General features: G+C 39.0%; 1 protein-coding gene across 2 annotated transcripts in view; it reads left to right on the forward strand.

Annotated features, from left to right (window-relative positions):
• The first annotated feature begins 232 nt into the window (after positions 1-232).
• Positions 233-12,793, forward strand: part of LOC148940670 (xylosyltransferase Oxt-like) — a 72,210-nt gene continuing 59,649 nt past the window's right edge. For both annotated transcript variants that reach the window (XM_089104980.1, XM_089104981.1), the window contains exon 1: positions 233-317. The gene's annotated coding sequence lies outside the window, so the exon portion shown is untranslated. The remainder of the gene's footprint in view (positions 318-12,793) is intronic.

Genomic DNA, 12,793 nt, shown 5'->3' on the forward strand with positions numbered 1-12,793 from the left:
TTTACATCTGGATTCTACTTGTAATTTAAAATTTGTTCGTCCTTGAATTGTTCAAGGGATGATACCCTCCCTGATTTACAAATCGATGTTTATTTGAGTACTTAGTTATAATTTCCTAAAAATAATTGTAAGATTTTTTTTTTGCTTAAGTGGTCGGTCGACTTTGAAAAATTCTTGAGCTTCGTCCTTACAATCAAACTTTAGTTAAAAACCTGTTTTCATAATCCAAATGGTTCAACGTAGCCATCAGTTTAATTTGACATGCTGTTTGAGCATTACCAAAATATCATCTTGGAATATGTGTGTGTGATACTAAGGTAGATCAGGATTTAGCTGTATTAGAATTTAGGCTGTACATGATCTACCCGGGGATGTTCAAAGGAGGGGGCGGGGCTCAAAGTCACTTTTGGGCACTTCTTTTGAGAAACACAAAAAAAATTCCTTTGATTTAATTATTGCCTCCTAGAAAAAAAAATTCGCTCGCATCTGCCTGAAGCTACGCCTAGCTGGTCAATACGCAGAGTAGCGGCTCTCCAGAAAGAGACATGCTAAAACACGAAGAGAGGTATTTTTAGACTGACAGTTGTATGCTCTCTTTACGGTTAAAGTCGTGTTTGTGATAATTCACATTACCCTCCATCCCCCTGATGGCTCTATATATAGCCCTAGTCTATTCACAGAAACAGCATAAAATAAAAGTGGAAATTAGATTTCTTATTTTATGTTCTTTCCATCGTAATAGTCGTTACCTTGACAATGTGGTAAATTTGCAGTGGGCCGCAAAATTTAGCTAAGATGAAAGTGAAAACGTCATTTGATGCCTTTTTTTATGCTCTTTCATAATTCAAGAATTGCTTCTGGGGCTAGTTGTATCTTGAGCCCTTAAAGGGGCCCCTAAGGTATTTTGGTACTGGTGCATTATATCCTACACACGAAAGAAGTCAAGTTTGGTTAATGCTAATGAAATAAAATAAAATAGGATGAATATATACTAGTTTAGAAAACAATTTGGACTATATATTTGCACATTAGGTGTGGGGGGGGGGTAAAGCATAGCATATATTAAATACGTAACTTAACCTAGGTACGTCCCCCCCTAAACCCCATAAAACAACAGTTTAAATATTGTAAACGCAATGCAATCAATTTAGGTAGCAAATACCCGTTTGACGGGTCACCATCTCTGGTTTGCTTGAAGTCTATAGCGCTGTGTAGGATATAATGCACCAGTACCGGTATTTTATATGAATGATGAAAGAGCATAAAAAAGCATCAAATGATGTTTTCACTTTCATCCTAGCTAAATTATATGACCAACTGCAAATTTACCATGAAATTTACCCACCCCTATCCCCCTAATCTGCAATATACCCTGAATTGGAATACCATGAATTGTCGACGGCAGTTTTGAATCGCAAAATTCAGCTGCATTTTTGTCGACGGCATTCAAAAAACTTGAAACGGTGGGAAAATGCTTTATATTTGGGTTGCCTAATAAATGAGGTTTGAATTGTTATAAATAAGTGTTTTTGGAATATGTTACTCTTGAACAACTTATTTATAAACTAGTGATATGTTTTTAACCACTTTTCAATAACTTAACTAGTGTTCATAAATTATTTCGGCTTACAAAAATGAAATACTTTTGGGGCCCCTTTTAGGGCTCAAGATGCAACTAGCCCCAGAAGCGATTCTTGAATTATGAAAGAACATAAAAAAAGACATCAAATGACGTTTTCACTTTCACCTTAGCTAAATTATGTGACCCACTGTAAATTCACCGACAATGCATCCCCTCTTCCCTAGTCCTTTGGAGGACCCAAATATAGCCCGGTGCTTATCTGTTAGCCAGTACACACTCGAAAAACCTGGAGCTACAGGTACGGGGTTGAAACCTTGAAACAACTGAGACGCTTGGGAGATGGATAGGATATATATAATTTGGGTTGTATGTTTGCACATTAGGGGGGGGGGGGTTAAGTATAGCGGGGCTGCATGCAAAATTTAACCTAACCAAAATGCCAACTAAATATCTATCTATATAAAGCTACAATGTAGTTTTCCACTCAGCCATAGCTAATTGTCTCCGTATACAAACAACAATAAACCAGTTACTGTCTGATTTTATAGATCCAAATTCTCGAGTGTGTCTGGCTAACAGATAAGTACCTATCGCCCTAATAATATGTTTGTTTGTTGTTGTTTCTGTTCTTTATCAAACAGTTCGTGGTAACGAACTGTAAGTAAGGAGCGACCCGGCTCAATGGTAACCGAAACTCTAGAAAACGGTATTTTGATACAAACTGATACACCAAAAGAATCAGATTTTAATTCTGATTTCAAATATATAAGTTTCATCAAGTTTAGTCCAAAAGTTACTCGTCAAAAGTTACGTGCCTGAGAAAATTTAGCTGATTTTCGAAAAAAGGGGAAAGACCCCCTAAGAGTTATAGAACCTTGATGAAAAGCACACCATCATATTCAGCGTATCAGAGAACCCTACTGTAGAGGTTTCAAGCTCCTATCTACAAAAATGTGAAATTTTGCATTTTTTGCCAGAAGAAAGATCACGGATGCGTGTTTATTTGTTTGTTTGTTTTTTTTTCCAGGGGTGATCATATCGACCCAGTGGTCCTAGAATATCGTGGAAGGGCTCCCTGGAACGAAAATAAAAAGTTCTAGTGCCCTTTTTAAGTGACAAAAAAAATGGAGGGCAACTAGGCCCCCTCCCACGCTCATTTTTTTCCAAAGTCATCCGATCAAAATTTTGAGATAGCCATTTTGTTCAGCATGTTCGAAAATATTACAAGCCTGTCTTTTAGGATGACTTAATCCCCCAAAGTTCCCCGAGGGAGGGCTGAAAGTTATGAACTTACCCAATGTTAACATATAGTATTGGTTATTGGGAAGTATACAGTACAGACGTTTTCAGGGGAGATTTTTCCTGGTGGGGGGGGGGGTCGGGCAGGGACGTACGAAGAGGGGGGCCTCCGGGCCCCCCTGAAATCTCTCGATTTTTTTCATTTTCCCATAATTTTCTGATTTTTCATACAGAATAATGGGTTTGAAGGATTTGGCCCCCCCCGAAACAAATTGCCCTCCCCTCCAATCAAATTCCTGCGTACGTACTTGGGATTAGGGGTTATGTAGGAGGACCTATCCAAGAAGGAAGTTCTAGTGGGAAACTGGACATTGCAATGAAGGGGGACCCCGGACTTCCCAGTATTATTTAAAAAAAAGATCAGAAATTAAATTAAAAAAAAAACAAGTTTTTCAACTGCAACAGCAGCAACCTCAAAACTTTGAACGAACAGAAAATATTACATTTATGATTGGGTTCACCCCCTAGTCAATACCTCGCTCTTTAAGCCAAAGATTTTTTAGTACTTTTTTAGCAAATTTTGCAAATTTTGAAATTTGCAAATTAATCACCTTTGCTATTTTTTTTAGCAAATTTTGTTTTAATTATTCATGTACGGTGAGCCAAGATCAAAACCTGCATTTTTTCAAAAACGTTCCAAAATTAAATAAAAAAAACAAGTTCTTTAACTGAAAGTAAGGAGCAACATTAAAACTTAAACGAACAGAAATTATTCCGTATATGAAAGAGCCTGTCCCCTCCTCAACGCCTCGCTCTTTACGCTAAAGTTTGACTTTCTCACAACTCTATTTTTTTTAAACAATGAAAAACTTTAGCGTAAAGAGCGAGGCGTTGAGGAGGGGACAGCCCCTTTCATATACGGAATAATTTCTGTTCGTTTTAAGTTTTAATGTCGCCCCTTACTTTCAGTTAAAAAAAACTTGTGTTTTTTATTTAATTTCATTAAAAACCGGTTATGCTGTGTAGACTCGATACGGTATCCAGTTTAATGTGAGTCGTTGTGTTGAATATTGGATAAAAAATGCTCGGCTATTTGAAATGAGTTAAATTGGGAACGATAATGGAAGAAAACGGGGTGGTTTGATTAATATAAATATGCTGCGCATTAGCCTATGAAGTAAGAATTTTGTTTGGTAAATTTCTAGATTAAATGGCAAATGAGATTTCATCCTGAGTCCAGAAACAACATTCGTTTGCGTCCCAAATTTACTTTACCCAACCCCCCGCCCGACACACCCCACGTTTTAATGGCCAAATATGTACCCTGAATCGTATGTTTGTATTGAATTTTCTTTTGTTTTGGTAAACCGTTAAATCAATTTGATCAAAAAAGAGAGACGCATGAAAAATGCAATGCATATAGGCTAGGCCTATGCAATTCAAGGTAAACATTTGATCACAAGGCACGGGGGAGGGGGGTAGGTAATATTGAAACGCAAATGGACGTAATAGCTGAGCGTATATTCTGGGTTCAAATGCCCTCCGAACGTCCTGACCTGCCAGGAAATTGCGCTCGTTCATCTCACCAGCTTTTATGAGAATGTAAGCAAGAGTATAATGGACGTGCTCGCCATCAATACCCTTTTTTTAAGCCAGACTGGCTGCTTATCAGGAATGCTACATTTACTTGAAGAATCATCAATAACCAGCATTTCCATTAGCTTACACGGGATAGGTGAAACAGTTATAGGACGGTAAGACACACGTTCTGCTGGGTTTTCCTTTTTTTAATCACAGGAGTAATAATGCCCGTACCAAAAATATCAGGCACAATATCGGTATTAAGGATAACCTGAAACAAAAGTTCAAAATGACGTAAATGGTTGTCACTTCCATGGATAAGGTGCAAACCACTAAGTCTGTCAACACCTCGTAATTCTTCTATTATAACTTACGGATGGCGACAGCAAGATTATTGATAATTATTACGTAACCAACGCCAGAACCAGGTAATTTCGGACATTCGTTTAGTTCTTCGCTGAACATGTTTTTAAGCTGCTGATTGGGAGGGGAAAACTCAGGAGTGAAATGAGAAATCCACTGACACTCTGGCATTGGAGCTTCGGAACCACTACGATTTCCTTTATGCTTAAGAAATCTCCACGCTGCATTTGGATCAATGTTCACTAATTAACTTGGCTGATCGATAGCTTCAGATTTGTGCTTAGACAGAGCTTTGGCAAACTTGCGCTTAACAAGTAAATTAACTTGATTTACAACAGCAGGTCCAGGACGAACACACTCGATCCAGAGCTGATTCCAGAATTTTGTACGAGCACACGCGTCACCAAGAACAGGAGTTTCAGACCACTTCGGAACTTCCGCACTGATTATAACTTACAAACTTGGCACAATAGCTATCATTGCACATTTTAAAACATGAGATATCTCGGCACAATATATGTTCAGATATCCTTGTTTTTCCTCTTCTGAAATCAGTGCACGCCTCTGTAATAACTTGAAAGGTACTCTAAAGACGGCACGAATCCCGTCTAATGCTGCATGGTAAGCATTCCGACTAATTTTATTCCAGTTAGTTTAGACCCTCCACTTCCCACCACTTGGAAGATTGTCGGGTCGTGCACGACTGACTCAAAAAGCGTTCGTAATCAGGAAATTCTTGTATTCAAAGACACTTATATCGATGCGAGATGAGCCACAGGCTGGGGCTTGGGCTAAGATTTGCATAAAATCGAGGGTATATTTCGAGCCCAACTTGTATATGTACGTAAAACACAGGTCATTGGCAGCAACACTAAGACTATCGCAGGAAGCTAGGAACATTGGTGCTGGAGTGTTATTCCTGTCAGATAGTCACAAGTTTGATCACCGGCTACGATAGGCTCAGGACTTGGCTAAAACAGCTGCTCACCGAGTCCAATAATTTCCCACATGCCTCACTAAATTCCTATTCAGATGTTTCTTATCTTTGGGTATATGCACTTAGTAGATAACCATTCTGTGTTCCTTAAAAGCAATAAAGAAGTCCTCAGTTTTACAAAGGAAGGAGTTTAAGCTGTTATTGATGAGTAAGGTAACACCTTCAGCCTCTTCTTTCTGGGCTTGCTGGGACCAAAAATGATTTTACTCCATCATTTATCTCAAGCAGGTTAACAGCTTGTTCCGAAAGAAAATGTTCCTGTACACAGACCACATCTTTACAGCACAACAGTCCTTCCAATAGTACTTACCTACTTGCACTTTTAGCCAGACTCAACCGTCTCAGCTCTGCCTGGCGTCCAGTAGCTTTTCCATTATGGTAAGCCAAGAGTCTCGGTCGTTCGTGAGTGGCTCAATGAATTTGACCCGGGACTTATCATATCTTCGTCCATACCTCTTGAAGCCACCGAGTGGGTCTAGGTCGTGCAGGTGAGCCATATTTTCTTCTGTCCTCAATGTCACTTTTCCATCCCGGAAGAGGCGTACATCTGAGGGCTTTAATGACGAAGGTGTGCTGAGGGCAGAGAAGTGCATGGCAGACCCATCGGAGCTTTGTTTGATTATAGTGGCCAAATCATAGCGTTGATGGCAAATTTTGCGGAGTTCATCATTGCTGACTCGATCACGCAGTTTGATGCCAATGATTATCCTTAGACATGAATGGTCGAATGCGTTGAAAGCTTTTATATCGGATGCTTTCAGAGCCCATGTCTCACAGCCGTATAGTAGAACAGATTGAACGAGGTCCTGATACATCCTTATTCTTGTCTTCAAAAGGACTTTTTTCTGGTTCCTTAGAGAGTGGTTTAACTGGGTGAAGACTGAATTGTTGCTGAATCAATTCTCGACTGAATTTCTGATGTTCTTTTTGGTCTACCAGATAGCCTAGGTACTTGAATGCAGGTATCTCGTCTATGGTTGACTGTTCTAGCAAGATTGGGGGTCTTGAGATGATATACCAGATACCACGACTCTTGTCTTTGAGGAGCTTATCTTCAAAACCACCAGAGAGGATTCTTCAGCTACTTTCGATAGCATGGATTGGGCTTCTCAACTAGATTTAGCAAATAAGATATTATCGTTGGCTTAGTCCAGATCAGATATCACAAAATTAGGACTTATTTCAATGCCTGAGAAGGTCGTCATTAGTCTGGTCGTGATCTGGTGGATAATGAAATCAAATAAGACAGTAGATAGTATACATCTCTGTCAGACACCAAAATCAATTTGGAACATCGAGGAGAGCTCTCCACCTATCGGAGTTTGAGCTCGTGTACACTGGTAGTATGCTTGAATAAGTCTGACTATCTTGTCTGGTACTCTATCTACCGACATGACCTTCCATATTCCTTCACTTAGAACAGAGTCAAAATTTATAATAAAATCTATGAATATAGACACTGTCGGTTTCTGGTGTATTGCCCTGTGTTCAAGGATTTCTCTGAAGACAAATAGCTGGTCGATTGTTCCCATGCCTGGAAAGAATCCCGCTTGATTGGGCCTTGTCTTGACGTTACGCTTGATACGAAAGCGATTATATAGCACTCATGGTAAATATTTTAGCAGCTATGCAGATGAGGGATATCCCACGATAATTGCTGTATTTTGTCTTTAGCCCTTTTTTGAGGACCGGAAGGATGATAGAGTCTCCCCAATCCTGTGGAACCATCTGTTCTTCCCATATACGGCAGGTTATTTACGGAGTTTTCTGACAAGTGCTGTCCCTCCATACTTGTAAAGTTTATCCGGGATACCGGGACCAGGGGCTTTATTACTTGACCAAGGGCTTTATTACTTTTCAGGCAATTGATCACCTTTCGGATTTCATCCAACGTGGAAGAAGCCGCGTTCACGTCTTTGTAGATACTGCCGGGTGGGTTGGATTCCTATATGTCATCAGGGCTGCGGCTTGGGTAATGGTTGTGCTGTTTATGACCCGTTGTTGTGGAGAGTTGGTGCTAGTTAAGCAGTTTGTCGAAGTACTCCTTCCAGCGATGGATTGTTTCGGATTTTTTCGAGAGTGACTTGCCGTTTTCATCATCGACGGAGATACTACTATGATTAAGTGATTTACTCCTAATTGATTTTAGGAGCTGAAACATCTTCCTGGTGTCGGATCTGGAGGCAGCGGCATCCATGTCTTCGAAGATATTCTCCAAGTACTGGGTCTTATCATTCTTAGCCGACTGGTGCCATTGTCTTCTCAGACCCTTGAACAACTCCAACTTTTTGTCTGAAATATGTTGGTTGTGCTCAGTCAGCTGGACTGTGCGTGTTGACATCCTTTTTTTGGATTGTCTTTTGCGGTATCCTATTGGAGCTCCTGCAGCCTCGTGGATTGTATTGCGTATGGTCACCCACTCTTCATCCAACCTCTGGATTCGCTCGTTGGTCGTTTGCACTTGGAGAGCTTAAAAGCGATTAAAGATAACTAAGCTGAATAGCTGCCGTATATTAGGATCATCAATAATTTCTCAGACCACACTGGCTAATCACGATATAACAAAAAATCGCGAAGAAAGGAACAAAACGAGGACAATTAACAGCCAGTGAAAACATTTAAAAATTATGCAAATATTTCGGTCAAGACCCCCGCTTGACCGTCCTCAGCGCAAAATAAAACTGATAAAAATATAAAAAACCAAACCTTAAAATAAAAACACAAAACTAAAATTGGACGACCCTTTCTCAGTAACGGTGAAAGGGTGAAAGGGCTACCCTTTCACCGTTACTGAGAAAGGGTCGTCCAATTTTAGTTTTGTTTTTATTTTAAGGGTTGGTTTTTTATATTTTATCAGTTTTATTCTTCACTGAGGACGGTCAAGCGGAGGTCTTGACCGAAATATTTGCATAATTTTTAATTTTTTCACTGGCTGTTAATTGTCCTAGTTGTCTTCTTTTCTTCGAAATTTTATTTTTTATTAGGATCATCGAAGCGATTGGTGTCGAATATTCGTCTTGGACGAAGATTTTGAATCTTCGTCTCTACGAAACCGTGGAGGTTTCGTCTTGGTGCTCGCTGCTAGTTGTAACTTTAGATCTAGCTTGACTAGGAGATTATATGACCCATGTTTTGAACCCTTATCTTTTCCAATTTATGATCTACTATTAGCAGCATCGACTTTCAACGGCGACACATGGTGATGAAATCAATCTGGCTTTTCGCTCTACCATCTCTTGAATGCCAATAGTGATATTCTTGATTACTCCGCCACTTAAAGTTACAAGAGACCGCTTGCAGAGCGTCAGCAGTCATTACTTAGAACTTAGATTTTGGGCCACAGGACATTTATAGTTGTAGCACGAGTGCCGAGACGAGCCACAAATAGCACATTTCACAGCGTTTTGATATGAATTTTCCTGGGAGCTGGAGTGATTGCCAGCACATTCGGAACATTTTGGTGGATTAGTGCAAGATTTTGCGGCGTTTTCATATGACTGACAGTTGTAGCATTGGATTGGAAGGAATTTATACTCCTTAATAGGCAGTTTGTTCAAACCCAAAATTTGGTGGAGAGTTGATAGCTTCGCACAGATGACTATTTCTGTCAAAATTTATTTTGAAGGAACCACTACTACCGATTTGTTCTGCGTTTACACACTTCGATAATGTGGAGCCAAGTTTGTCTGCAGAAGTTTCTGTGGGAACGTGACGGATTGTTTAACAAACGCTGGGATCTTCTCTTTCACACGTTGGATCGAGTCACTATTACCCACTGCCTTTGCAAGTGATTCGGCAGCATTCTTGTTGATTATGACTACTCTCCATTTTGATTTCCCTATCTTTAGATCCACGATATGTGAAACAGTTTGGCCAAACACAGTGTCTAAGATACGTTTTCCGAGAGCTCAGGTTCGAAAGACCTTTCGGTGGGTTCTTTACGTCCTTGGCATATGACGGTTTCGGGTTAACTGTGCTAGTTGCAGTAGCAGATAAAACGGTTCCAACAGGCTTTGGGTTAGTTTCCCAAAGGTATTAAAATTTCCGCACTGTTGATTCTATTTCCGTGTCAGATTGAATTCATCTTCAAAAATAACAAAGCACGGTAGGGAGATATTTTCCCTTCGCAGCCATTCAGTACTTCAATTATATCGAGAATGTCGTTTGTGTTCTTAGACCACGCAACAACACTTTTCGTTATCCCGGTCAAGGGCCACAACACTTCCTTGACATTGAGAATTACTTGTGCAGAAAAAATCTTTTATCGCACTAACAGCAAAGTTCCAAACCGCATTTTTCGTCAGTTTCTCACCACTCACCATCACATCAACCTTGTCACAGTCCCTAATAAACAACACAAGTCCAGGGGTGGAGCCAAATCGATAGTTATTACGTGATAGAAATGTTTTTCCTCGGGATGCTCTCACGCCGACTGCTGAGTGCTGAACAAATACAGTTCTATTGCTGTTTGGTGCAATTTCTTGATGGCTATCTGCGTGAAGGCTGGTGAATAACTCAACGGAAGTGCCAGTTTTTGCTCATCTGAGTAGAAGTGACCCTATTGACACGGGACGACACCCCTGCTGCCACCTACAACTTTTTTTAACACCATATATGGGTATAGCCTCCCTAGGGAGAACATGTGGTTAATGGGGTCAATGACCTCTTTTTCCAAGGTCGATTTATTTGATGTTTCTATGTGTAATAACTCCGGGACGAAGGTTGCACATGCGCATTGAATTCTAACGGGAAACAATGTTATTGATCTAGGACTCGAGGGGGAACTGAATTTCCAAGAAAATGATTGCGTAATCGATCGCAAATGTCATGGTGTCCAGAAATAGTATTTGTTGTTGTTGCTCTCGAGCCAAATGTTATGACTTTCCCGGGAACAGTTAGATCACGTGTTTCCTTCTCAGCCAATCAGCGAGTCGGATACATCCCCCTTCTCAGCCAATCAGAGGCGCTGCTTACATATCAGTGGTGGTGGGAATATAAGGAACGGGTTTTTTTGCTATAGTTTTATTAGTCTGTGAATAGAATTCAAAGGAGTTTTTAGTTAGCAGTGTAATAACATGAGTGAACAAGTTGAGTTAGAAATATCAGTTCATTAAAACTATTTTTTTTGTAAGGGACATTTTCATGATTTTGAGTATTCACATCAACCTAATGATTGTTTAGACAGTTTAGAGGCAGAGACAGATGAGAAGAAACAGGAGGAAACGAGAAGAAAAATTATATGTGACATGGAGAGAAATTTAGACCAAGTGCAAGTAAGCTCAGATAAAAGAAGGATTGATATGATAGAAAAGGAAGATCAAAAGAAGAGACTGGTAAAAGAGGGCTTTTTCTATAACGTAAAAGACAGAAGTGAAAACCCAAAGAAAAATGTGTATAGTGCAAGATATAACTCGGATTATTATGATGATTATGCTCCAAGAGAAGAGAAAAAGTGGCCCTTCAAGAGACAACATAAGAGGTCATTCTACGAAACGGATTTTAAACAACGGAAACCTTGGTGGAAGTGTTCTCATATACCATTTTACGATAAATCCCATTTTTGATATGCTTGATAAGTTTTATACCATAATCATGCAATAAATTTGTTTCTGATATTTTAATTTTCTCATACTCGTTATGTATAGAGTAAGAATACCAGCACAGAATTCAGTACATGAATAGTTCAGATTGACTAGATCATCCCATAGAGTGTTCTCAGTCCACAGCCAAGTTTTCTATCAAAGATAAAAAAAAGTCGTAGAAGTTAGCTGTGTAATTTTTTTCTTAAGAAATCAATATTTAATTTTTTGTCCATGCTATTTAAATAAAATCATTATTCTAATCCTTAATTTATTCGTTAAATCAATATTTATAATACTCTTTAAATATATGATGTCAGACTCAATTACTTGAACATCATCATCATCAGCATTATTTTCTACTAACACTATATTCACCAGAGGAGGTGGTATACACTCAACCTCCGGTTCAAGTAATTGAACCTCATCTTCTTCATCATTGACCATTATATCGATTAAAGGGGGCATGTCCTCAAATAAATCGCCGCATACTCTCATTGTAGGCAAACTAGGGGCCAACCGCTCATCGTCTTCTATGTAAAGATGACCTGAAGGCCCCCGCTGTACCAGATCATCTGACGTATATGAAAGTCCATCTTCAGTATAATGAACTTCCATTATATCTTCATCGGTACCTTCGAAGGCTCTATATGTACAGAGAAGTTCTTCCTCCTCCTCGGGTGTAATCTCGATGCTCTCGTTCTCTGCACATGTAGCTAGAAGATTCTCCTCCTCACGTTCTGTGAGCTCCCACTCGCTCCATACATCCTAAAAAAGTTGAGAACACTATGATCAAAAGCTCTGTGGAAAGGTATAGTCTTCAAGAATATACTGAGGGATGTTCTATAAATGTGATGAACAGGGATTACTTATTATTTTTCATTCTATCTATAATTTTGTATGTCTAAAATTCATCAATTAGCCAGATGTGGGTTTTTTTATTATTTTTTACATACGGAGCGAGATTTAATGGCATTGATAGAAGCCTGTACGAGATTTAATGTCTGTCATAAAACCAGGAAAAAAAACCATTCCAAGAACTATGTTTTTTTCAAAGAAAAGTAAAGAGCTACTACATTAAATCGAAGATGAGCAGAAATAAAGTTAAATAATTCTTCAAACGTAAACTTATTTCCAATATCATACTAGTTAAAGTGACAAAAAAACTTTTTCACACAAGAGAACACATTTCAACTAAAATTAAAGAGCTACTAAATCAAAGATATGATGAAATAATAACGAATAATTATTGAGCTAGGGATAACTCTGAGCTGTGTCGCTCCTTACTTACACTTCGTTACCACGAAATGTTTTATTAATTAAAAAACTTTTCATAAAATAAGTTTTTCAAAGAAAAGTAAAGAGCTACTACATCAAATCGAAGATGAGCAGAAATAAAGTTAAATAATTCTTCAAACGTAAACTTATGTCCAATGTCATACTAGTTAAAGT

Source organism: Artemia sp. Qi Xiang Cuo, chromosome 19 (assembly GCF_049724085.1).
Source record: "Artemia sp. Qi Xiang Cuo chromosome 19, ASM4972408v1, whole genome shotgun sequence".
Lineage (NCBI taxonomy): Eukaryota > Metazoa > Arthropoda > Branchiopoda > Anostraca > Artemiidae > Artemia > Artemia sp. Qi Xiang Cuo.